At 39.9% G+C, this 26,798-nt stretch overlaps 1 long non-coding RNA gene across 1 annotated transcript in view; it reads left to right on the top strand.

The window, feature by feature from the left end:
- The first annotated feature begins 7,324 nt into the window (after positions 1 to 7,324).
- Positions 7,325 to 26,798, top strand: part of LOC310886808 — a 47,356-nt gene continuing 27,882 nt past the window's right edge. Inside the window, exons 1-2 of the long non-coding RNA XR_014575486.1 lie at positions 7,325 to 7,372; positions 11,170 to 11,259. This is a non-coding gene — a long non-coding RNA (uncharacterized lncRNA). The remainder of the gene's footprint in view (positions 7,373 to 11,169; positions 11,260 to 26,798) is intronic.

Genomic DNA, 26,798 nt, shown 5'->3' with positions numbered 1-26,798 from the left:
CTTAAAATACTTTTACATCCAAATGGCAGTTCAGGGAGAAAAGCAGGATTCCCTCATTATGGTTTCAGCATCGAGAAGTTCATTATGTACATTGTTTATTATAAACAATACACTTTGGGGAAATCATGTCCCCATCAAGGCTGATAATAAAATTCCCTCATTTCCACTGGGGCTAAGTTTTCAGATGTTGTTCTTGCTCTGAGAAAATAAAAGATAAAACTTCAGTTCCTGCACTATCTTCACTGGTCTTTGGGAATAATCCACATAGTATTTTTGTTTACAAAATACTGAGCAGCGTAATTTTAATCCAGAAAAATGATGAGGGGTAGGTAATTAACTCCAATTTTGTAAGTGCGCTAATGTAATTGATGCAGAGTATCCAAGTATTGCTGTATTCCTTGCATTCTTTCCCTGCTGATGTAGAATAGGAAAGCATCAAATAAGTCCTCATTTCTGGTAATATTATAGCAACCATTTCACTAAAGACAGGGACCAAGCAAACAACTGACCACTAAGCCAAAACACCCAGAGATAAGAAGGTGAAATAAAGTCAGGCCTGTCTGGATCTTGGATTCATCCACATCTTGGATTTGTTCTGAAGTTCAGAAATTGGCTAGAGCTCAATCTCACTTTCATTTTTATTGTATTTTGGCACGCAAGCAGGCTGAATTTTTTAGGACAACTGTTATTCTATAGAATTATTAATGATCTATGTTTCCTATGTGACAACATAAATGTTATCAGTTACCAGTAACAAGCATCATAAAAATAGTTTGCAGCAGTCTTTCTTGGCAACTTGATAATTCACACTGCAGTAGTAAGACATTCTCTGGGGCTCCTTTTCATCACTAATGTAGTGCATGAATGCAGAGCATTTATCTTTAGTGTATCTTAGAATTGGGCAAGGATATTATTTGGCATTATCACAGTACAAGTGCTCTTTCTTCAGGTCTGCTCTGATTCTTGTAAAACACTAAATCTTGCGTTCCTAATGCCTGATCATACCCTGCTGTAATAAACGTTAAAACAAATGAAAAAGAAAAATCAAAGTATACTGTAGTTGAACTCCTGAGATGTATTGTAACAGCACTTTAACTTGCACTTCAGTTTTGCACAAATAGCTTTCTATTTTAGGTCCTGTGCATTTATGAAAAAACAGCAAAAGCTCTATTTATATTGAAGATGCAACACTACTAATATGGGGCTAAATTAGTTACCGTCATCTATTTTTCATACTGCAAGCCCTGTTAGCAGTCCATGTCAGCTGCAAATTAAGTTGCATGGAGGTATAGTTCTCAACAGAAATCAATTTTCAGTACAAAATGCCTTTTTTTGCAGTTTTATGGCTTAAAACTACTTACATGAAGTGATTTATTGTTTGCAGTTAGGGGAGAAGGCTGTTGAGGTAATGATAGTCTGATTTTGACTTTTTTAGACTTTATTGGCAGTGTTTGATTTTAAATAATAAATTTAAAATAATACATGACTAAATATAAAGCTAATCTGAATCTTTAAAGTATACTAATTTGTTGCCACATGGGAATTTGCATAGTATGTAAGAATTTGCCCCAAAAATCAAATGACGTTTGTCAAATTACACAAGCTCTATTTCAAGCTGCCAAATGGTGGAAAGGTGAAAACCAGGGGCTGCTGAAGGAAACACAAACTGAATCTTAATTATTATATTTATTTATAAATAACGATGGCAGTAGTACCACGGATATACAACAGGGTAGCCTGGGTTGCTGTATAGGCCAGATCCTCAGTAGCCATAAACTTGTTCCAGTGAAGTGGGGCCATTTAGCTTCAAGTTATCCTGGACTGTGCCTGTTCGCCCTGCCTGAGGCTCAGTCCTAACATAACTATTTGTAGTCTGAAATAAGAATTTGTCTTGACAGAGAACGTGGTGATGCTGAAATGGACTTATTTTGTCTGCACTTGAAATTAACCTTTTGTTGATGTAGTCAATGGGGATTTAATCCAAATTTAATTTCCAGAAACAGAGAGAAGTACTCTCCGCGTGTTCCTTACGTGCAGTCAGAGCAGCAGCAGCAGCAGGGATGTAGGGCTGCGTGGAGTCAGAGTGGAGGTGTACTTGGAAGCACTTGTTTGGGAGGGAGTGATGGCAATCCAGCAACACTTTCTGAAATTTGAACACATGTTGATGGTCCCAGTGTTTTGCTGGTGAGGTCTGGGCTACAAGTAGGCCTTTATACCTTACGCTTGCCTTCTCAGCAATTCTTAGTACTGTTTTTGTTTCCAGTTTCGTAGGATAAATGTCTGGTTGCATTAGACGTTGTCTAAATGTGAGAAGTAACATGAGCAGCAAGCAGCTCAAAGTAATGGGAAAAATATACCCAATGAAATGCCTGCTGTCCTAACATAACTGCTTATCCTCAAAAAATGAAGTGCTCTGATCGAAGGCAAACAGCTAGCTGCAAGCCTTACGCTTCCAGTTTTTCATAGGCTCGTATTTGACTGCTTCTCGTACAGCACAAGACTGTTTCTTTATGATGCAGTCACTCACAGTCAATACAACAGGTTTTCTTCATTCTTGTGCTTTTAATTTCAAGACTATTCATTACTGTCTTCCAGTGCTGCCTTATATCCATCCATTTATTGTTATTCATGTGTTTTTACTTCTTAAAAGATGGAAATGACAACTCTCTATCTTGATTAAACTTCCTACCATTTTACTTTTTAACTACTAATCCATATTTTAATAGTATTCTCTCTTAAGAATTGATACTATGATATTGTGGAAACATACTTTAAAAAATACTGCTTCGTCATTCTTCTTGTTCTAGTGTATGAAATAATTTCTGTGTGCGTGTTGAGGATCATCAAACGTGTAATCCAGCCGAATGACCCTAGTGTGGGAGGTGAATTTACTGTCATAGCACCCCTTGCAATAACTTCTTTATAAAGTCACATGCTGGGATTGTTGCCTGAGGTGTTGTTAACTAAACTAAATATCAGTGGAGAAAGCCAAGATACGCAGTGCTGACGTTCTGAGGCTGATTGGAGTTGGAGGGAGGGCTTAAAGTTCGAATCTCTGAGGTTATTAATGTTAGTTTCAGCAGTGACACAATCCACTGTAACAGATCGTGAACCTGTACAACCTGGAGAGGAAGGTGGGTTTTTGTCAAATAGAATATTGCTCCCCGTCGCTACCCCAGAAGCACAAGAATAGCATACCTTTAAAGAAAATGGGTATTGTCATGTGCTGTGTGCTTGGGTCCAAGCCAGAGGTAAAAACAGAGGTTTTTGCATCAACACAAAGCATGATCTTCATAAGCTGACCTTTAAGTGTATGATTAGTATATTTAAATGAATTGTGTCGTTTAGGGAACTTAATCATGTTGAACCAGAACTCAAAAAAAAAAAAAAAAAGGAAAAAAAATGCTGTTTGTAGTCTACAACACATTTATTTTTAAACCATTAATTTTCTCAGAGAAAACTGAAATCCATATAAAGGAGTCCTTACAGAAATGTACTGAAATGTTCAGAAGATGCATTCCTGTAAAAGATTATATATAACAGAAATCTTCTCTTTCTGGAGGATGGAATAAAATGTTAATACCTCATTTCAGATGTCAAGGAAAGGGATTGTCTCATTATGTAGATACCTGTTTGTTTCCTTGTATGTTTTAAAAGATTTGTGGAAAATAAATAAATAAATAATTAAGGTGTTAAACGAAAGGCTCTTTGGTAAGATGGACAGATGTCAGACCTTACGTGCCCGTGGATCCTTGCAACTGGGACATCTCTGGAAAGGAAAGAAGCTGAGGGAGGAGAAAAGAAATTTAAGAGCATTTTAGGACAAGTGTAGGGAGTTGCTCGTTGTAAGTGTGGGCTGTATCTGCCTCTCCTGTGCTTTGTGGTGGAGGCGTGAGTGGTGGCCATTGGAAGGAGAACTGAACTCTAGTGGTATACAAAACTGGGGTTGCTCAACTTTTTCTTACACTGCATTTAAGTTTTTCAGCCTCTGAGATTTGCTTTTTGTTGTTTACAGGCTCTGTTTTTCCCTCTTTTATTACTTGCATTTTATTTTCTGCAAAGATAATGTGCCTCAAAGTCAAACACAAAAGGAGACTGGTGACAGACAAGCTGCTTTTTATCATCTTGAGGGAATTACTGTCATTCGCTAAATATGTGACCTGCTCTCTTCTGCTCTCTTTTCATCTTGCAGCAAATAAGTAGTGCAGCTGGGAATCAAAACAAACAAACAAACAAAAAGAAGTTGCCTTCCTGAAAACAGGCCGGTATAGTAGCTACAAGCTCTGTGATTGCCCGGCTATATTCCCCCATCAAAAGAACTACAACCGGTGCCTTGGTGATTACCAGGAAAGTGTGTCAACTGCCACCAAATGCATTTGATGTATGGGGTCACTAGTTCAAAAGTATGTTGGAATTTGCTGTGTTCTGCTGATTTTTTTTTTGGTTAGGAATCTGGCGGATACGGTTTTCATGTTTCTCTGTGTATTTATTTCCGTTTAATCAGGAACTGTATCCTGAAGGAGTACGTTGTCTGTCTCAGAAACCTTCTGCACGTGGAAGACAACTCAGCAGCAGTTCTTTGGTCTAAGTTTGGGCTGGATGCGGAATATTTGGGTCCTCTTTCACTCTCTGTGGCGTTTATTGATTGTGAGACATTCATAAACGTGTTGCTGAGGTTGATACGCTCAATGTCAACATTTCCTATAATGTATCAGGCAAGGAGGTGAAACAGCGTAACCCTTGTAGAACAGAGTGAAGCTAGCCAGAAGAGGTTTGGGAAGAGATCTGCAAAGGTGTGTAGGTGGCTATGTGGTTATCCGAAATGTTGTTGATCCTCCAGTAGGCGAGGTATGAAACAGAGAAGTAGCCTGTCTCACAAAGCATTAGTGACCTGAACATAGAAGGAAGCAGGTAGATACAGCCAGATTGATTTCACAGACACTGTGGATCAGTGCTGGTCACCATGACAGACAGTGGCTGCAGTACAGGTGGCTTAACTGTTGTCAAGGTTTTTTTTTACTGTCATTGCAACAACAACAAAAAAAGAAGTTACAGAAGAGAGTTTGAAGGTGTAAGAGGACGGCTCCTAACAAGTGCTGAGGTACCGTGTCTCAGGTCTCAGGAAGGCAGTTGGAGAAGCAGACGATGCAAGAAGCAGCTGTGAGACGAGGCAGGAACTGACATTTTAGTACCAGAGACAAAAGATAACAATATGTGCGTAGTGTGTGTGCCTGACGTGATACAGCAGGTACGGGACTTGAGTCAAGAGGTGAAGGGATTGCTCTAAGGTCACGCAGGATAATCTCACAGTTGAGTCGAGACCTCTTGAATCCTCATCCCTTTCCACAGACACCAAATGTCATTTTGTCTCCAGATCAGCTTGTCTTCATCCAAAGGGAATTACACTATTTGGCCTCAGACATTCATCACAAAAGTAGCAGCGGCGTATGAATTTCTCTCCTGACAGATTACCTTCCCCTGTGATTTAACTGGCAGAATGTTGAACCCAATGCAAAGGGGAGAAACCACCGAGAAGACATCACTATTTCCTACTCTAAACTTGCCCTTTTAAAACTACTCACGTTTGGTATTTCTTCAGATGGCTTCTGGGAAATATGGAGGTCATTACTGACAGGATGCGGAAGGAAGAGCTGTAATCATTTTATGCTGCGGAAGGAATTCCCTGGGAATTTGAAGTGCAAAAACTCTCGAGCCCATATCCTTAATGAACAAGTGAACATGAGGTGGTGTATCTTAAGCTGGACTCCTTAATAACTCAGTGTACATTGTATGTATAGAGGTGAGGTAAGGATCACTTAAACCCTGTCTTTGAAATTTAGTTTCATTTAATCATTTTTCAGAACATTTAACTTCCATCATGCTGAACTTTGTTCCTTTTCGATAGACTAGTGTTATTGTATGGTCATAAAGTTAATTTTGACTCTGGCAGCGTCATTTCTGATGGTGATGCTACTTCCAGTTCTCAGCTTTCATTTCATTAAGCAGGAAAGGCATCAGAAGATCCAGTTTTAGTCTGCCTGACTAAAGGAAGAGTGGGGTTTACTATCCAGATATGTTGAGTATTTTTTCATTTCACAACTCAGGTGCTAAAATTATTCTGCTTCAGACCTCTTGCCCTGAGGATTACTTAACTCATCCTCTTGCCAAGGTAGCAAAATGAATGTCATTTTTCTCAGCCTTATTTACAGTAAGCTCCCTTTGTTCAACATAGAAGCAGGAAAGAATTCTTAAAGTGGACATAGATCACATTTATGTTCACTTAATTTCCCTTTACACTGCAAGAATGATGTAAAACAACCTTAGAATAGACCAAAATCAGACCCTCTCTACCAATGGTCTTGCAGTAGGAACTGCAGTAAAGCTAATTCATTTAACCTTCTTTAATAGTAGGCCACTCATTATTTACATAGCTTACAAGTCATTTAATTTTTTTATTAGCCCTAGAGGAAGAAAGATGATGCCAGGAGGAGTGTTTGCCTCTGTTTAGATACGCCCCTGTTTACTCCGGACAACACTGATACTCATCATTTTCACTTTGAATGCGTGCCACGTTTAAACTAAATTCTGGGAGTGGGAGACCTTGTGACGCTATTGGGAAGTTCCCATTGACCTAAATGGAACACCTTCAAGATGCCTATGAGAATATTATTTCTTCTGTGATCAATGAGCTCTCAACTACTATTTCTATATCTACTTCCTACTATCTGGATACCGTCAGGAGTGTAGGTCCCATTTAATCCTGCTCAGCCAGTGTCATTGCTTATATTGGTCCCTCTCTGTGGCATTTTTCTTCTTTTTTTCACCCTGTGGAATATTCAAGGGTGAAAATTCATCACAAGCTGCCTGCTATAGTAATGATTTGTAAGACATATGTGCATGTCTACTGGGAGGTGACCTCTTCAACTAAACCACCAAACAGGCTGTAATAGTCAGAAATGACCAGAAATACGACTGGGACATGTCTCAAATGTGAAAATACTGAATAAGAACTTCACTATTCAATACAGCTACATACTTACACAGCACTGTATAGCATTAAGCAATATGAGGGCATAGTCTAGAAGAAACAGCTAAGAAACAGTATCTGACTAGGACTTAATGCTATTTGCTTGCTCTGGACTTGTATAACACGTGCTCTCTCCAAATACGATTCTCTAACTTTTCGTGAAATGAAGATGCTGATTCTTTCTTTAGCTGATTCCAGGTGCAAATGGTGTTAGTGTCCAATTATAGTGCGTGCAAGTGCTGGGAGAGGACAGTAAGAGAAAGACGAATGGAAAAAGGACAAAAGAAAAGACACACTCATCAGGGTTGTGCAGTGTTCCTTCTTCTGTATATCAACTCTAAAAAAGTAAGGGATCATTAGCTATGCTTTTTTTTTTCCCCAAACCTTGTACAGTTAGCAATTCTATTAATAATAAGCACTCTTCTATTAAGCAAACTATCCAATTATTAATCCATTAGCAAGTATATTGCAGAAAACTTCATTGTATTATCTATTGAGAAGACATGTTCCTGACACACTTTTTTTTTTTTTTTTTGGGGGGGGGGAAGGAGGAGGGGGAAACAGTGGGGGGAAAGTATCTTCTAATTATGATTTAAAAGGTTATCTTCCTAAACTTAATGAGGAATTAACGATTTGCCTTATTTCGTAGTACTCTAGCAAAATCTTCTCACAAATTAACTGTACCTCCTGTTCTCTGCCTTGAAAACTTCTCATGACACTTTCAAGCTCTCTATGCGTTGCTCTTCTGTTTTGTTAGGAGCAGCAAGATTATGTAAGAAAATGGCAGCAATTATGATATTAACATAATGGGAACAATTAGTACAGCAAAATCCAAGTTTTAATTGAAATGCACTCATGTCTGTTCAGAAGGTCTTTGTCATATCTTGATTTATCTTCTGGTTGTGATAATGTTCTGCTTTCTATCAGTGGGGGTGAAAGCAGAGTGAAAGCATTCAGGCATACAAAACTCCAAGGGAAATATATGGAAAAGCAACCTCATAGCTTTGATATCTGACAAGGGCTTAGTTATAGTGCTCATTGATAATTTCCCCTTGAGTCTTTTTTGAGGGGAAGAGTTGGAGTTTTATTGCTAAACAGCAACAAGAAAGGACATCACGGAACCCGTATTTTGTCTTGGGAAGAAACCTTCTGAAAACCAAAAGTTTTGTTCTTGAAATTCGGGTGTGTGTAAGTTTTCAGTGTCAAAAAAAAAAAAAAAAGTGCAGGTTTCACATCAGCTCACCTGAAATACAGGTGATATTCCGCATCCTCACTGCCTGCTTGCTTTTTCTATCTTCAGACAGAGCAATTTATGTCTTAATAACACTTTTCCACATAGAAAGGGATTATAAATATTTCCTTACAATGCAGGATGTTGTTAAGTGTAGACAGTGAGATAAGTGAGGCTGGTAGTGGTCACACAAGCCTTCTGTCCAACTTTATTAAGGCTTATATTTAATTTTTATTTCAGCAAATAGTTATGTTTAATTTTTAACCTTTCCTTAGGTGAAAAAGGGAACTGGAGAATATTTCTCCTCTTTTTTTTTTTTTTTTTAATCTACTTTTGTCCTTTCTTAGGTCTTTCCCAGAAAGAAGATCCATTTATCGTAACTGATTATAACATTCTCCTTTTCAGTTACTTGGCTCCCTGCACTGCATTTCTTACTTGCTGCCATGAATACCTAATCCCAAATGAGAATTAGAGAAGCCCGATCTGCAGCGCTAAGCAACTGTACGATGGAATTGGAGGGGCACAGGGCTGTCTGAAGCTGTCTGTTTATCCGTGTAAATTGCCTTCTCTGCCCATGCAGAGTGAGGACAGCACCTCATGCCCACTCCATTCTTTCTGTCTGCTATGTTGCTAAATGTCATGAGCTCTGACAAACAGCTGATTTATGACTGACACTTTGAAATCCCCTAGGAAAGTCACAAGCTGTTTCGACAATAAAGCAGGGTTATGATTTGAAGATGTTAAGCGAAGTCCAACAGTTCCATGTTTTAGAGTTTTTCTGGGTTATAGGATGCTGAAAAGGATTCCTAAAAGCCAGGCACATTCAGACCTTTATGACCTTCTGTCATACCTTACAGGTACACAGAGTTCTTTACAGACAGAACTAGGAGTACTAGTTCTAGGAGTTTTCAGAGGAGCATAATGCCCGTTTTTATATTTGGTGTAAGTACTTAGCACCCTCTGTGAAACATGCCTGGAAAATAAAGGTGATGTAAGTACTTACACGCTACACTTAGCTGTTTCAGAAAACAACAATTTTCGTCTCTTAATACAGTGCCTTACTGAGCAGAACAGTGTTAGAAAATCCATGACAAGATGGGTTTTAAGCTGTTGTCTTCCCAGCCCATTGGGAAGACATTGGTCCATTGGGAAACTTGCTCCTCCTTAGTTCTGATTTTACTACTGCATTATTCTGGGAGGCTTGGGTATGTTCTGCTTCAGAAGCATTTGGCTGACTTCATTAATGGCACTGTGAATAGGCTTTGGTGAAAGACAGAGATGTGTAGGTGATGATGATTAGTAGTAACTTTTACAATTACAACTTACCTGGAGTCATGGAAATGATCCTCCGGAAAAGGCTCCGGGGTGACATCATTGCAGCCTCTTAGTACTTAAAGAGGACTTGTAAAAAAAGATGGAGAGCAGCTCTTTGCTCAATCAGGCATTGACACGATGAGGGGGAATGGTTTTAAACTAAAAAAGGGGAGATTTAGATTAGAGGTTAGGAGGAAATTCTTCACTCCGAGGGCGGTGAGGCCTTGGAACAGGTTGCCCACAGGGGTTGTGGATGCCCCATCCCTTGGAGGTGTTCAAGACCAGGTTGGATGAGGCCCTGAGCAACCTGATCTAGTGGGTGGCGTCCCTGCCTATGGCAGGGGCGGTGAAACTAGATGATCTTTGGGGTCCCTTCCAAAACAAGCCATTCTATGATTCTATGATACCTGCTTAAATTTAAAAAAAAAACTACAATAAAATAGGTGACAAACATTTTCTCTGTAGCTCTAGATTTTTATTAACCAGCCAAATTCTTTTTTTCTTACTCTAATAGTTAAGATTAACAGATCGTTCTGCACTTAAAAGACATCCAGTGACTCATTTAGGAGGTGAAGTGTACTATTATGTCATTTGTTTTACTGTCTAAAATAAAGTACCTTTTTGTGAAAATACATAATTGTTTTCAAGGGTTTTAATTTCCTGGTGTTATTAGTCACAGGTAAATGGAATTAACACCTGTATTACCTTTAATATTGTGCAAAGAACAATTGCATTAATGTATTCTCAACAGTAAGGATATCCCAGTTTGGTGCTGTGTCTCGCTAGCTGACCTTGCTCACTAGACAGTTTAGCTCGTATTTTGCAACTAAACTGTTGCTGTTGTGGTTTGTGTTAAGTTGGTGGTTTACAAAAGTGTATTTCTGTAGTTAAAACTGGTCACAGTCCAAAAAATGAATCCCTAATCATGCAGCAGTTGCTGAGCTATTGGTAGATTCTCAGGAAAAGACTCCAAAGGCCCCAGAATAAAAATCCCATTAATGAGAAGTGGTGTAAGAGGAAATTGGTCTGTGAAAATGAACTCATCTTCTACTTGTGCAGCAAAGCAGAAAGAGGACAATGACATGTTTAGCTACTTGTCACTGCTTACCCAGTATGCACACTTCTCCCTAACTTGACACTTAGGGCAATTTTAGGATTTTAATTAACAAATTGTAGCTAAGTCTATTATAAAACTAATAAAGGCAAAATTGTTTTTCCATTTGCACAACAAGCCCAAGTTAGTGTAAAGAAATTTATCCTCTGATGTGGTAATAACAAGCCTTTCTTTCCTCTCTCTACTCTCCTTTCTCTACTGAAAAATTGACTTTACAATTACATACTGCTTCTTTTTAAAAGTGAACCTTTCTTCTTTCTTTACCCTTACTGCTGCTTTTTTAATACTGTCATGGTGATTACGTATGGTTTTCTAAATGAAGAGTTGGAAGAAGAAACTCAATTTTCTTTATCTGTAATGATAAAATTCCTGTGTACCTAATATATGCATACATTTTTATGTTTGTGTTAACTTATGTCAGAAAGTTAAACTGGCAGGGCCTTTTGGCAGCCCAAATTGAATCTCTGTACCTTCTTTCCCTAGGAAGTTAATGGAAGTTAGCTGTGTACTTGCTGTTTGTGCCAAGAGAGGATGTCCTGACACGTGAGCAAACAGCATCTTGAACCAACCCAGGTATCTAACAAGAAATTGCAACCACTGAAATACTGCGGTGTAGGTCCAGACAAGAAAAAACCCTCATTGGCATACTCTAACCTTGGCGTGCTATTACCTCATCCCCAGGAAATCAGCACGAAACCACTGGGGCTGTTTCTCACAATAACATGCTGCGGTTTGAACACCTTTCCAAGCACTTACTGCGACGTCTGTGTTGTGAGCCCCTCGGCACAGGCTGATAGCCCTGGCCTTAGAAATGGTCGTACACCAGCTGTAAGCTAATTGAGCAATGCTCATGATGCTAAAAGACGGTGAGAAACACGTGGGCATGGTTCCTTGCTAGGAGAGGCATAGCTTCAGTTTCAGTGACAGGCAAGATCTGTGGACTTGAACGAGGACCAGGAAAAGCTGGGCAGCTGCTCCCAGCAAAGGCATGGCCCTCCCGTCCTGACAGAGCAGCAGACCGAGCTGCAGCACAAACCAGAGTTGATGGCAAGAGGTTGCCATCAGCCAGCAGATTGCAGAACGTTACCGCTGTGTGTGGCGGTGGCTCCCGTGCCTGATTTCACCAGCACTCCCTGTGGGCTCGGGAGGGAGCAGGAGATTTGCCAGAGAAGCCCATGAGCTAAATCCTCTGATCTGCTGCATATGCTGCAGTGTGTGCTGTCATCCCAGGTGTAGTTACTTTGTCTGTAAAAGTGAGGATATGGAGCTTTTTTTTTTTTTTTTTTAAAAAAAAGACAGCACAGCAAACTTCTATGATTTCCTTTGATTAATGGCTAGCTGAAGGAAAGTATTTTGCAGAAAATTTACAAACTGAAAAGTGTTTGTTTCTGAATATCAGCAATGTTTCAAGAATGCATTACAGCAGCAGTGTTATAAATTGATGTATTCCATTGATCATCCCCTTCTGGACAGAAAATGAAAACAAATAAAAACAAAAACAAGCCATTTCTTTGATCACAAATGGCTATAATAATGAGGTTGTTTCATTTTCAGAATGTTTGGCTTCTCATGTTTGAAAGATATTATAATGTCACGTACAGAAGTTAGAAATTGTAGCTGGTGTGAAGTTATGATTTGACTGCTGCTGACTCCAAATGTTTAATTAAAAGTCAAGGCAGAAAATTAATAATTTGTCAGTATTATAAACGGATTCATCTTATAGCTAGAGGCAGTTGGGGGTCAAAGATCCTAACCTTGCTGAATAAAAAGGTGCCTGGTTTAGTGATCGCTGGTTCAACATCGTTTAAATATTCAGCTGAAAAAATATAATGGAATGTAATGGTACATAAATTCTCCAAGGAGAAAATAAAGCCTATATGTATGTCTATATTTTACACCCTGAATGTTCTGCAGTTTGACAAGGACATGGATGAAGTTATCTTATGCTGGTGGTAGTGGAAGGTTGATTAAGAGCCCAGCAGCAATTACGAATTGGCTGGTGCCAGCAAAACGTAACAGCCTACTAGTCTCGTGTGTGTGCTACCTACCTCTACAACTAACTGGTTAGCTTTCAGGAAGGACAGCTTTCTCCTCTGCAACCAAGTATCATCTCTGTTCTATTAACTGGTTGTCAAAAGAAAATCTGATTTTATCTTTTCTACTTCAATGTTACAGAATTTTAAACTGAAAATATTTTCATTATCAAAAAGCAATTCAGAACTTTAACGTGAAAATTTACATAAGCAGTTGCTTGAAAGAGTTAGAATTAAGGAGGGAGGGCAGGAGAAAGGAGTCTTGGCCATTGGCACTGTTTTGGCAAGAATTTCTTAGTAACTTTGCAGTCAGATATCCTACCTTAGCCTAGTATATGAGTTCCAGAGTTCCTACCTGTTTGATCACAACTCTAGAGGTTTGTGATGTTTCTGTTAATCCCAAATCCTTAACCACTTAAACATTTCCTGTGATTTTGAGGCGGTATAGGTGCTTGCAGGAGGAAGCTGTAAAAGACAAAACAACAAAAAAATCAGTGGATTAATTAGAGCATCTCCAAAACTGGATTTTCTTGCAGAGGTAACTTTCAAAATTCCCTTGTTGGGAATTTTTCATTTAGACATTATCAAGCAGTTTCATTATGGTAAGATGAAATACACACCTCTTGACTTGGATGCTCTGATATTTCAAATGATTTGAAGTGTTATTTTTCTGCTGTACTTAATAATTTCTTACAATAATATCAATGAAAGCAGTGTATATGTGTGGGAAGCTGTTGCTTTTATCGACGTTCTGTAGAAGAAAGCTCTTCCATCAGAAGAAAGCTGACCAGCTTCATTGACCACAGAAACACTACGCTGAATCCTAAGCTTATTATTTATACTTGATTTCAATTTAAAATGTTTAGCGGTCTCGCCAAAATTAGTGTCTTACCGTGCATTCAACAGAAATAAGCATCTATAATGTAAATAAAGGGAGATAATAAAAGGAATAGGAAGCAGTATTTTAGAGACGTTGTGAAGAATGGGCTCAGCCCCAATCTGTCATGTGCAAGCTCACAAAGGCTCTGTGTAAGGTAGAGACCGAATACCTGTTTTCTAAGATCTAATCCCAAGGCAAATTCCAAGTTCCAGGGTACCAAAATTCTGCCTGGTATATTAATACTGTGAAAGATTTAGTATAAAGCGAACCTCCTCAAAGGTGTATCATCTTCTGTAATTAATTCCAGACTTAGTTGTGACCTTGCAGCCTAACTGGGGAACAGAAGAAAACTGACTAAGGCAATAAATTGCACTTTGTCACAATAATGATAGCAACAAATAATTATGAGCAATTTGCAATCAGAGGTGTATGTAATAAAACATGTTAAATAATTTTGAAGTACAAAATTAAAAATGGAATCTTCATATGGGTAATTTATTAATAGAAAAAATATACTAGTAGTAAAATTAGGAATTTCTGGAGATGCCTAACTTGGTATTTCGGTCCCACTGAAATTCAATGAGTGTAACACATTTTCCCTACCCCTCTTTTCCCATAGGGAAATCCTGTTGCTTAAGTTTTTGCTATTTATGCTTTGTTCTGTGTCTGCTTTTAGTGCTCATCCTACAAATAAACGGGTGGCTACAAGAAATTACACTTCAAAATGCTTAAATTCTCAGAAACCGTCAATCATGCATTTCAAGAGACACGGGGAGACAGTGGTATATTCGCAAGAAAATTTCCTGGGTGAATTAAGAAGCTTAACTTACTTGGAGCACTTTGATGTTTTCAACAAAGTGTATATGGATGCAGAAACAGTGCATTGTTTTTAATATCACACATCTCTTTATTATTAAGATTTACTTGACAGCTCCAGCAAGTTCCCTCTGCCAATTAGAAACATTTTTTTTTCCTGTAGTTACTGTAGCCATTTAAGTTCATTTGATCTCCTGCTGTGGTCAATAGCCTTGTATTGATTCTTCTTTGGGATGAGGAATTTGCAGGCTGAACTGTGAAACAACATCAGACCATTCTGATGGAGACCCTTCTGACGGTCTTACTTCGCTGTGTAGCAGCTGCCCCACCTTGTCTCTTGCCAGAGTAGTGCGCAGAACTTTCCTGTGGTGGGTTTTTTGCTGTTCCTCTAAAATGGTGCAGAATCAGGCCTGGGAGGAGTGAGCTCTTAAAGTTAAGCATGTGCTTAAGTGCTTTGCTGGATCACTGCCTTGATCTATTGATGTTCTCAGTGTAATTTGCAGTAGATATAATTGCCTTCCCATGTTTTCGGTGGCTGCACAGCATTAAATCTCCATGGACTGTCCTCCTCCGGGAGCCGGTGTACCACCACTGCCTCAAAAATGCTCCCTAATGCTTTGAAGGTTACTGCAGAATAAGACGTCTTGTTTGGTGCGGAATCAAATGCTTCAGAAAAGTTTCTGTGCCTGGTGACATCTCAGGTGGCAAAGGAAAGGGTGAAGAGTTGAGCACACTTTGTGGATCACTCTCTCCACCCTGCAGCCTTTTCGGAATGAATCAGAGCACAGCCTTTTATAAGGGCAGCTGTAGAGAGCAAAGCAAGATGGTAGCAAGGCAAAATCTCTTGATTTCATAGAATCACAGAATGAATTGTAGAATGCCTTGCGTTGGAAGGGACCTCAAAGATCATCTAGTTCCACCACCCCTGCCATAGGCAGGGACGCCACCCACTAGATCAGGTTGCTCAGGGCCTCATCTAACCTGGTCTTGAACACCTCCAAGGGATGGGGCATCCACAACCCCTGTGGGCAACCTGTTCCAAGGCCTCGCCACCCTCTGAGTGAAGAATTTCCTCCTAACCTCTAATCTAAATCTCCCCTTTTTTAGTTTAAAACCATTCCCCCTCATCGTGTCAATACCTGATTGAGCAAAGAGCTGCTCTCCATCTTTTTATAAGATTTCATGAAGGGTTGTGGATTGGGACTTGTTTGCTACTTTTTCTTTCTTTCTTTTCTTTTATTACCAGCTCAGGATACAGAGCCCTGCAAAAAGGAGGATCCCTAAATTAGAGGCATGCACTGCACCGGATTCCCCAACAGAAAGAGAAACATAGCCCTGCGCTTGATCAGTGCTGGACTCAATGACGGCTCTACATGCATAGCCTTCTATTTGTATAAAGGCTGCAGTATTTTCTGCAAGAAAATGTTCGCTCTGCATGCTTTTGCATTTCTTGTAGGCAGTAGCACCATTGCACAGTGTATATAAACAGCAGTGTTTTCAAAGGGAAAAGAGGAACACTAACATTATCCTTGCACAGACCGGTGATACTGGTAGGTAGTCTAGCGGCTGCCTGTGCTATAGAAGAGAAGCCCTGGTAATCTAATGACAACATTAGAGCTTCAAATAATCCTAGACTTTATCTAGGGTATGTGAATAGTGGCTGAAACAGTGTAACTGGAGTCAGTTGAATCAATCTCTTGTAAAATACAACTAGAATCGATTGCTCAGTAACTTTGGTATGTTTTGCAGTGCCACAGTGGGACTCTTATTAGCATCTAGTAGTGAATGGAGGTACCCTACGACGTAAATAAACTAGGCTGTGATGTCCTGTTAGCAAATAAATAGCATGCTAAACAAAAATTGTTGGCATTTCATGAAGGAAACTTTCTTAAATTATGAATGGTTGTAAGGCTATTCCAGGCAGTAGTGTTGTAAATTAAACAGATGTTAGCCTCCTCTCTTCTGCTTTCTCTGTACTCTGAAACCAGTCTTTCAGAAGGGGAAATTGTGTACTTCTTGGCAAAACATAATTATTAGAAGAATTTTCATTACCAAATGAAAATGTAATCAGTCATCCTGGCTGAGTGGTGTTTTCCTTTAATCTGTACCCAGAGTAGGAGCTGTAAGAGAGCTGAGTATTTCTGTACAGCTTTTGTTGTATGTCTCATCACAGTATTTGAGTGCATCTCAATGGTATATTAATTAGGATGACTGACAGTTCTGTCATGTGGTTGCTTCTCCCTAAAAGCAGTGATGTACACAGCAAAGTGCTTTCTGTTCCTTTTTTATGTCATCTTGCTTTTTTTTTTCTCTTTTATTTATTTATTTTTTTTAAGCAAGGTCAAAGAAGTGTACCTTTTACTTGGAGCAACAGATGCTGAGGTTATTGCAGTCCTCAGTTCCCCTGAGATTTTGTGAACAAACTGTTTGAAATTCATTCCCAAACCAGCCCCGGTGAAGCGCACACTGCTGAGCAGAGGAGCTGCAAGCTGTACTGAGACAGCAGAGCAGAAAGAGATATCTGCAACTTAAAGTGAGAGATGGCCCAACTTGAATGCAAACGGTACATGTATAGGGGAGTATTTTTCACTACACCTTGAGATTTGCTTGCGCTAATGACACTGATCATAGCTAGAAAGGAAAGATAAAGAATCTGGTGGTTATAGCCACGTAATCTCTGAATATAGCAATCTAATAGATAAGTAACTATTATTTTCTCTTTTGTGTAGGGGCAGTATGCTGTTTAATTTTAGAATTCGATGTACTTTTAAAATATCAAGTGCATTTCACAATAGTATATGTTAAGGAAGGGCTTGAAAATGCTATCTCAACAAACAAAGGCATACCTCCTAAGAAAGGTGGGGGAAGTGGAGGATGGTCAGGAAATTAAATGGAGTGGGCTTGTTGTTTCCTGGAATGAAAAGAAAATGCAGCAGAAACTGGACAAAGCAATTTTAGCTTTGGTTTTGAGATTAAGGAGCCCATATGAGTAACCCATTACATTCAACTGCTGCTGCTGCGTCAGCCAATTTTCTGCTTGCTGTGCCTGAGTATAGGTTTCCTATTCAAAGAAATATGTTTCCAACTTTCCTTAAGATTTCTTGGAATTAATAGCCAACTTGGTAAATCTTTTGTAGGAGGCACAGTGTGTGCAGCTGAGCTTCAGGTAATCCTTTGCTGTGTTGTAATTTTTATCGTTTTTGTTTGCTTGGGTTTTTCTTTGTGGTGTTGTTTTTTGTTTTGTTTTGTTTTTAACAGAAAGAAGAAAGCTCTTCACTTTAAAAGAAGAGTTAAGCCTTAGCTGTGGGAGGGAGCTTGCTTAGAAAGGAATATTTATAAGGTGGCTTATGCACAGAAAGTAGGAAGTTGGAGAATCTTGTATTCAGGAACCCTTCCTGACATCTTTTAATATAGAAAGAAGGAGTAGCTTAGACATTAGACTGTTTTGACTTTCTTTTGGTGCTTGAACCTGGATTGGGAAGTGGAGAAATTAATTCCATGGTTATCATCCTGAATTCACAGTGTCTTCTGTACACATTAGGCGTTTGACTGAGTGGCTGGACTCCCAAACTGGGGAGGCAGGTGCATAAGTGGGTAGGCTATTGAACTGGCAATCAGGAGACTTGGATATATCCCTACTTCCATCAGCTGCTTTTTATCTGACCTTAGCAAGTAAATTCATCTTTGTTTTTCCAGCCTGTTAAAGTATCAGTGTACAAATAAGGTTAATAACATCTGCTTATGTTTGCATGTACAATATTTACCGAACTGGAGCTTAGACTTTACATGGGACCTCGAGCTACCGCTGTTATGAAGCCATAATTACCAGTGATATTTCTGAATAATTCCTGTATTAAGGACTGAATACACTTGCTTGTGCAAAAGTTCGTTGCAAAACCACTCAGAAACATTATATTTGAATGAAGGTCACGTGTCTTCTAGTTCACTGCTCTCCTCTTCCAGACAACCATGCTATGTGATCCTTTCATAGATCTATCAAGCTCTGTTTTCAGACCAGCAACTTCTGCCCTCGTAGCTCCTGCTGGGAAAGACAAAATTTGTACTGGGGTGCTATGAGACAAATTTGCAAGTAATTCAAAATGCCTTCTGTGAGGGTTGCATCTGGACAACTCAGAGTTTTTCAAATACTCAACTGGTAGGAAGTGGTTCTTGCCCAGTGAAGTCTGTAGCCCAGATTTCAGTTTGCACCAGCTCATGCCTTGGCAAAAAACTTGTTCTTCCGGGACTGAGAAGGTGAAAAAACCTTGGCACAGACAGGCTTTCTTTATATCTCTGTTTTCCAGCTTCTTTTTTCTGTCCCCATCAACTGCCAATAAATTAGTAAATGTTCCTCCAGGCTGGGGTGCTGGGAAGGTTGTGCTATGCCTTTTTTTTTTTTTTTTTTGGTTTATTGTGGGATAAGGAGGCAGTAAAATGAATAGGCTTCATAAATTAGTTTCCCCTCACCATCTCTGTGAGAAAGGAAGAGAAGTCCGTTTTCTTTCCTAATGAAAATGAGGACAAATACTTGGTTTCTTTTCTTCTTATTTGGAGCATGATTTCTATATAGTAAATTGTTAACATATATGTAGGAATTGTATAAAACTTTCAAACATTTAAAGAGCAGGGTTCTAGAAGGCAAAAATTCTACCAATATTAGCAAAAAAAAATAAAATATATATATATAGACTTGGTGATTATAACAGTACTTTTTAAAGAGGTTTGGAAATCTTGGGCATTTAGAATGAGGCAAGGAGTAAATAATAATGTATGCAATTGCCTTGCATCAAATTTTCAGTTGAACAGTAAAAAAAAAATAAAATAAAATCTTATTGTTCCTATCTGATGAACAGAGAAAATGCCAGGAAACCTGTTTCCCATTCAGCCATATTTATGAAGGAATTGTCTCTGTTGTTTGTGTCCCTTTACCAGCCCTGCAGCTCCCTTATGGCATCCTATGCACTCAGCAGTGTACCTTGGCAAAGCTCTACTGATTTCTGTGCTGAAGATGCTGGCCCTAGGAAGCCACTAGGTAGAAGTACATATTTTACAGCTCATAAACTGAGGGGATTGTATGGCTCCAAGGACTGATAATAGGATGCAGCCCCATTCATTCTCAGATCACTGGCTGGAATTTAGCCCAGTCATGGATGAGGTACAATACATTGGCAGGGGCAGCATGAGAAAGCTGGGACCAATGATGCTCATGCTGTACCTGCTTTGCAAATAAACAACACATATATTTTCCCACTCTGCCAGCTCAACACCTTCAACAGCTGCACTCAGGAAATAATCTTGAAATTGTCTATATTTTATAAGCACTAGGCCTACAGTAAGAGCCAGGAGTTTTGGATACAGCCCTGTATTTTGAGCACACCAGCATTTGCAGCATGTCTGGGGAAAGGATGCTGCATTTGGTGGAGATCTTTACGTATAAGTGGGAGAGAGGTTAACATATAATCCACAAGTTCCCTCTGCATGAAGTGATGTAGCTAAACTGATACGTGTAACACAGGATTCTGTACTAATGGACTGATGCTAACTTCCATTAGCGAATGGAGAAGGTAGTAATGAGTGAGAATACATGGTAGCTTTATACAGTGCTGTCTGTGCAGATGCATTGGCTGAAGACATTAAGGCCCCTAATGTACCTACAAGGTCTCTCACCGTTTTCCTACCTGAGATGTTTGGTCAAGTGCCTGCTGTGTAACTGCTCTTTCTTTAAACCCATTCCATTTCAAATGAGTGGGATTAGCTGAAACAGGTTTAAATACCAGGTTTGTTAGTCCATACATCTGGACTTAAAAAGGCCTTGCATGTTACACTGCTGTAGCAAATCAAAGCAGGATTTAATGAATGGGAGGTTATGGATGGCTGGAGAAAGCTGGGATCGATAACCTCCGAGTCACTGTTTCTCCCTCTGGGAGAGGGCACAAGCTCAGGCCCAAGAGCAGCTGTTTTGCAGCGTTTTGGACATTTCTTAAAAGATGAAGAGAAATTACTCCTGATGTCAAAGGGCGCTAAGGTGTCTGTTAACCCCCTGCTGGTACAAATCGCTCATACTAGGGCCAAGCGGGTGTGAAGTGCTCGCAGCTGTTCTGTGCTCCTTGCGTGATGCTTTCGTTCCAAGCAAGGCAAAGGCACAAATGGTAGCTAGTTGACCAATGCATTTTTTTGCGTCCAGTCGAGAAGCAAGGTGGCAGCAGTAGCTAAATGTTCGTTCTTCAGCTGATAAAGGCTGGAATTTTTTCTCTTCTGTGTCTGCAGAACTTCCAACCAACCATAAAAAGTTCAGGGGTGTCAGAGTAGAGATCTATGCTGTAATCAAGAGGGATGTCTCCTCAGAGCTCTATTAGTTGCCAAGAAACTACTTTTGCAAAAGTAGAAATCTCTAACCACTCCTAAAATAATTGACTGGATGGACACAGAGTGACCTAGCTGTGCTCAGGAAGATTTCCTGGAACAGATGCTGAGATACCACAGTAAGGAGTGTGATGTAAATACATAGACGTTGCCAACCAAATGGGGAGTCTAATTGGATTTAAATCCTTGTATAGGAAAAGTAGCGCAGATTCCTGGCTAACTGAATAGCTATTGAGGAGTGCAGGTCCAGTGACTTCAGCTTTTTAACTCTGTCTCTGGACTGTAATGCTAGCAATTAATTCTCTTCACTTTCCAAGGGAGAGTCTCGCGCTGTATCGATCTTGATGTTTGGACTGTAAGGTTTTCAGTGCCTGTCTGTTGTTAGGCATTTACAGGGTGGGTGGGCCTATCTCACCTCATGTCATACAAGTAACACTGACATGTATCACAATTGATCCTTTGTGATTTCAAGAAGTTTTGCTCACGCTTTGCCTTCCTTTCATAAATACAGATGGTTAGCCATCTTTCCTTCATGGGCTTGCTTGCCTAGAGTGATGCAAAGACAAGCACTGATGGGCATCGTTTCATGCTCACTGAATGCATGCACAAGGGCTGTGTGGAAGCAGCGGTAGGCTTCAGTATTTGTGTGTTTCTGTAAGTATTTATGGACTATAACAGACCAGTTCACTGTAGCTCTTTCAGACTGACTCCTTTGAAACTCCGGGGAGTTATAGCAGCTGAGAGTCCCACCTCAGATGAGGGTCTCTAGCAACTGCAGCCTCAGACCTTGAAATAGCAGAATATTTGGGAGAGAATTCTCCAAGTGCAAGTTTTCTTCTGGGTCTTGGATAAACCGATTCCAGCTCTCTAGGTAGTTAATACCCTTTTTATGTGAAGGACTTGTTTATTTCTAAAGGAAATATCTGCATCTGAGAGAGAGTCTGCTGTTCTGTATTGACTTCATAAACCTTGACTTGGAAAGCACAGACACGCTGATGGTTAATATTTCTTGGCTTTTTAACATGCAACTTCTTTTTTTACTATTTGTGTTTACAGAAGCTTAAAATAAAACTTCCTTGATCTCTGTCAAAACAAAATGAGATCATTCAAAATTCTTTGTTTTCAATCCTGTGATTTTTGGGAATCTGGAGTTTGGAGAGTTAATAGGTTTTATTATCTCGAGTGTCTCTAGTCATCCCTCAGCTGCTGCCATGTTGATCTCTTGCCCTCAACTTTTTGGTGTATAAGGACCCATTTTTTAAAAAAGCAAAAGCAATTTTACTGTAGTCTCCATGATTTAAAGCTTTGTTCCATGCTAAAATACAAAAAACTTCTGAAGATTTAGAAGCTGTACCAGCTTTTACAACATCAGGAATTCAGGCTTGTACTTTTAGTAGACTTTTGCTGCTGTTGTTGGCCGAAGTTGTGCAAGAAGTTTTCTTCAGTGAAGAGGCGCGTTTGGCTGGAAAAAGCCAGAGCCATCGCAGGACAAAGGCGCTGCCCAAGCTGCAGAGGAGCAACTTCTCCAGCATCACATGTTGGCAGCGGCTGAGTCAGGAATGGCATATTTAGTATAAAGCCTCTTTCGAGGTTCTTAGTGTCTGGACAAAGTATCTGCTTATAGTCAAATCCACTTCGGTAATATATTTTAGTGTCACAGAGTAAGCAGTCAGAAATCATGTAAAACTCAAGCAATCTGAATGTGAACACAAATAACCTGCCCCCTGTACTGTTGAAAGTTTTCCATGCTAATAAAATTTAGCTTAGGAGCATTAGTAAGTAATTTCAAGTACCATAAAGTAGCTGTTGTGAATAAAAAGTGTTGTTGCTGTGAAGACCCGGCCCAGTTTCTGCAGGAATTAGTTATTATCATTAATTATCACTCTATTTTATAGTTATTGCCTCTAATTTCAGACTTTAAATACTCTAAAGCATAAACAACGCTAATCTAATTATGGTGTGAGAGTTGTTGAAATTTGCATGCAGAGTAAGAAACCATTAATAAACTTTATTCAGAGAGAAACTTACAATAACAATTAGCATTTTCCTGCATTTCTGGTGTCATGGAATTAACCATCCTTCCTTAGCTTAGGCCAATTATTTATACAACACAGGCAGCACAAGCTGTATTAATCATTTAGAGATACAGAAGGCTAGAGAGCCACGTGATCTGTGTGATGGAGCCACCACACAAAAAACATTCTGCTGATATAAAGTCCTTACATCAAGTTCACTCACCTGTTTGTGGCCAAGTACAGTGTCAGAAGAACTGATGAGAACTATGAGAAAATCCAGATATTGATCCTGTTGTTGAAAGTATGATATGGTTTTATGTTGGCCTGTTATATGGTTAGTATTCCAGAATGTTCTACATAGGGTTAAGAAGATACTTCCTAGTGCATTTTAGAAACCTTTGGTTGTCCAGAAGAGACAAACACAATAATGATCACTTCTCACGAAGCAATACTAGATCATATTGTATAATGTGCATAAAATAATGTTTAAATGTTATATATATATATATATATATATATATATAACACTTTATAAAACTGTGTTTAAAGGTTTAATTTAATGCAACAGTCCTTAGGATTTTCCATTTTCATCTCCACAGCACCAAAAGAATCCTGTTACACAGCACTCTTTATCTAGATAAAGATGAAGCTAGTTCACAGCTTGACTTACCTACATATGAATAGTGCAGTGACAGTCTCTTTCTTGTAGATATTTCCAATATAATTTTCACCTCTGCAACTAATTTTGTGTCAAAGCTTGTACATGCATATGATACCTAAAGGCTTTTGAATGGAAATGAACTTTAAGTGGCTATTAACATAAATTGGCTTTGAACCTATAATCTGCAGATAAAAGACCCTTTGAGATGTCCAGGTCTTATAATCGTACTTATGCTCTGAATATAGGAGAACACAGTTATAAACTTTACAATGCAATTATCGGGATTATTTTTCTTTCTTTCTTATTTATTCCTACTGTTTCGTGTGGCTGGCTGACCTTACTTCACATCAAAGGAAGCTTGATGCGAACATATTTGGGAGGTCTGGCTGGCTACAGGCCATTAGTGTGATGCTTTGGTTGCTACCTGGGAGCTGCACAGAGATTTTCTGTGTGGGTTCCCTATGCACCGGGAATTGTCAATGAACACGTTTCTGTGACATCAGCACCTGCCTTGGAAATCACTGAGTAGCCTCAATTTGCCTTCTGCAAGTGCTTGTTCCCAGCCTTGCTTGTGAAGGGTTTGTGGGGTGCGGAGGCGCTTAGCTAGCTGGTTCTGCCGCATCGCAACTTGAAACTGTGGTGGTCAGCCGTAGCTTTGCTCTGCGTACGCCATCTAGACAATGACGATTACGGCTCAAGACTGCAATGAATACACTAATTAAATCAAATTGGCAAACAAAATCAAATGCAGATGCAAATGCTTGCCGGATGAAAAACTCAGCATGAGCCAGCAGTGTGCCCTTGCAACCCAGAAGATATTTGTATCCTGGGCCCCATCAACAGCAGCGTGCCCGGCAGGTCCAGGAGGTGGCTCTCAGGAGGGGATTCTCCCCCTCAGCCCTGCTCTCGTGGGACCCCACCTGCAGTGCTGCATTCAGCTCGGGGGCCCCCGGCGTAAGGAGGACACAGACCTGTTGGAGTGGGTCCAGAGGAGGCCATGAAGGTGATCAAGGGGCTGGAGCAGCTCTGCTACGCAAACAGGCTGAGGGAGCTGGGGTTGTTCAGCCTGGAGAAGAGGAGGCCCCGGGGAGACCTTAGAAAGGCCTTCCAATACATAAAGAGGGCTACAGAAAAGCTGGGGAGGGACTCTTTGTCCCGAATGTAGTGATAGGAGAAGGGGGAATGGCTTTCAATTAAAAAGGGGAAGTTTAGATTAGATATAAGGAGGAAATTTTTTATCCTGAGGGTGGTGAGGCCCTGGCACAGGCTGCCCAGAGAAGCTGTGGGTGCCCCGTCCCTGGGGGTGCCCAAGGCCAGGCTGGATGGGGCTGGGGGCAGCCTGGGTTGGTGAGAGGTGTCCCTGCGCACGGCATGGGGTTGGGATTAGACGGGCTTTCAGGTCCCTTCCCATCCAAACCATTCTTAAACCCACCCTTAAATCCATGCCAAAGTGTTTCTTTGGTTCAGGCTGCTTTTTTGTGTTGTGAGACTGGCAGCCTGAGAACGTGCTATATTCATTTATGCCAGCAATGATCTTCCACTGACTTCACTGGCGCCCAGCTAGATTCACGCTGTGGAGATCGCCCTTGTGCAGAACTGTTTCAGTTTAATCTGAGAGATGAATTGTTGCAGAGGCCTTCATGTTCTCACCCATCCGCCCAGGGTAGGAGGCTCACGCTGCAGCAGAACCCTTATTCCTACAAGTGCATATTGAGCATGTTTATAAATATGCTGCAAGGATGAATTTGAAAAAACAAAAGGACAGCTGTGTACTTGTAAGCATTTAGCAGACACCGAACTGCGTGTGAAAACACCATCGCTACATGACACAGAACTCAGCTGTAAGGCTTGCTGTGCTCAGGGCACATGGAGACAGGCAATCACGTTTGGTTATGCAGCATGAGTTTAAACGCTTTTCTGAGCACAGCTTTGTGATCTTGTTCCTCTGTGAAAATGCACACTCTGTAATTCCACTTGGCTGGAGGGGACCCGTAGGTGGCCTTCTTTATAAAAGTAATATTGATCTTTACTAATCACGTGTGGCTAAATCATCTTTCTGATAGCTGTAGCACATAGGCATGGATTGCTGACACGCTTTTCCTGCAGACCTACAGGGCTGACAAATGAGGGGAGGTTGCTGGTGTCGCACCAGCTGACAAGACCAAGTGTCATTTTGTTGCCAAACGTTTTTTGCTTTTACTTTTTTTTTTTTTTCTCCTTTTCTTTGAGGGAGGCAGGGTGATTGCAAACAAAGATCTAGCAGCCCATGTTTATTATTTATATGTTTCTGTAATAAAAACTGAGCTGCCAAATTCAAGTGAGGAACAGAATTGCCCTGGAAATGAATATAGAAATTGTTTTTTTGGGTGTCAGCTCAGTCTAGTTTTCTATCACACTTTTTCCATTATTCATAATGTCATATAGTGTTATGTATTTAGCTAGTGCTTGGTAGATAGGCAGTGTTAAGTATAATCTGTGGTTGTGTTAGCCATTAATGTCATGTTGGACCAATATTTGTTTTCCAATATTTAGTATATTTTAAGGATAAATCCATATTACCTATTTCTTTTATTTTAATTTTAATTTTTTAAGCAGTATGATGTTGTGCCTGGGATCCCATATTTAGAATTCAGGTCCTATGTCAGTCTGGTTTCCTTTGCTGTCCTTTTAACATTAGGAGGAATAATACCACCTCGCTTATGAGTTGATGGCTTCCATGGTGATGTGTATGCTGCAGTACCTGCTGCTCAAATCTCGAATATTCAAAACCACTCATGTCCTGTCAGGCTTTGCTGACATGACAGAAATGAGATTTATTCAGTCTGTTGCTTTCAGAAGTAGCTAGGTTAAACAGTATTAGACTTGTCACATGAAAATAATCTACAATTCATTAATAGTTTACCCTGAATGGGGGAGAGGAGGTATGCGTGAGCACAATGCTGCATAAGCGTCAGTGCTGCTTGCTGGTTCAAGCAAGACAAAGTGAAAATTGCTTAGGTGTAGGAACAAATGCTTTAGAGTGTGAATTCTCTTATGGGCATTTCACTATCCTTTCTCAATTCCTCGTGGTTTCTTTTTGTGTATTATTTAGCTATTAGAACTTTGTATTTAGCTTGTCCGCTTCTTGTTACGGCTAATAGGGGCTGTAACCTCCTAGATGCATTTACGAATGAAGAAAAGACAGCAAATGGAATATAGATGCCTTTATGCCCTGTGATACTCAAGGGCTAGATCCAGTGTGGGATTTAGTTATCTGCACATCAGCTATTTGTAATTTGTTAATACCTAGGATTTAGATGAAAAAGTATCAGAATAGAACCTGAGTTCAGAAGAGAACTAAGGGC

This window comes from Anser anser (assembly GCF_964211835.1).
Source record: "Anser anser genome assembly, chromosome: 26".
NCBI classification, from domain to species: domain Eukaryota; kingdom Metazoa; phylum Chordata; class Aves; order Anseriformes; family Anatidae; genus Anser; species Anser anser.
Note: the sequence above shows the minus strand (reverse complement) of the source record. Positions and strands in the feature narration are given on the sequence as shown.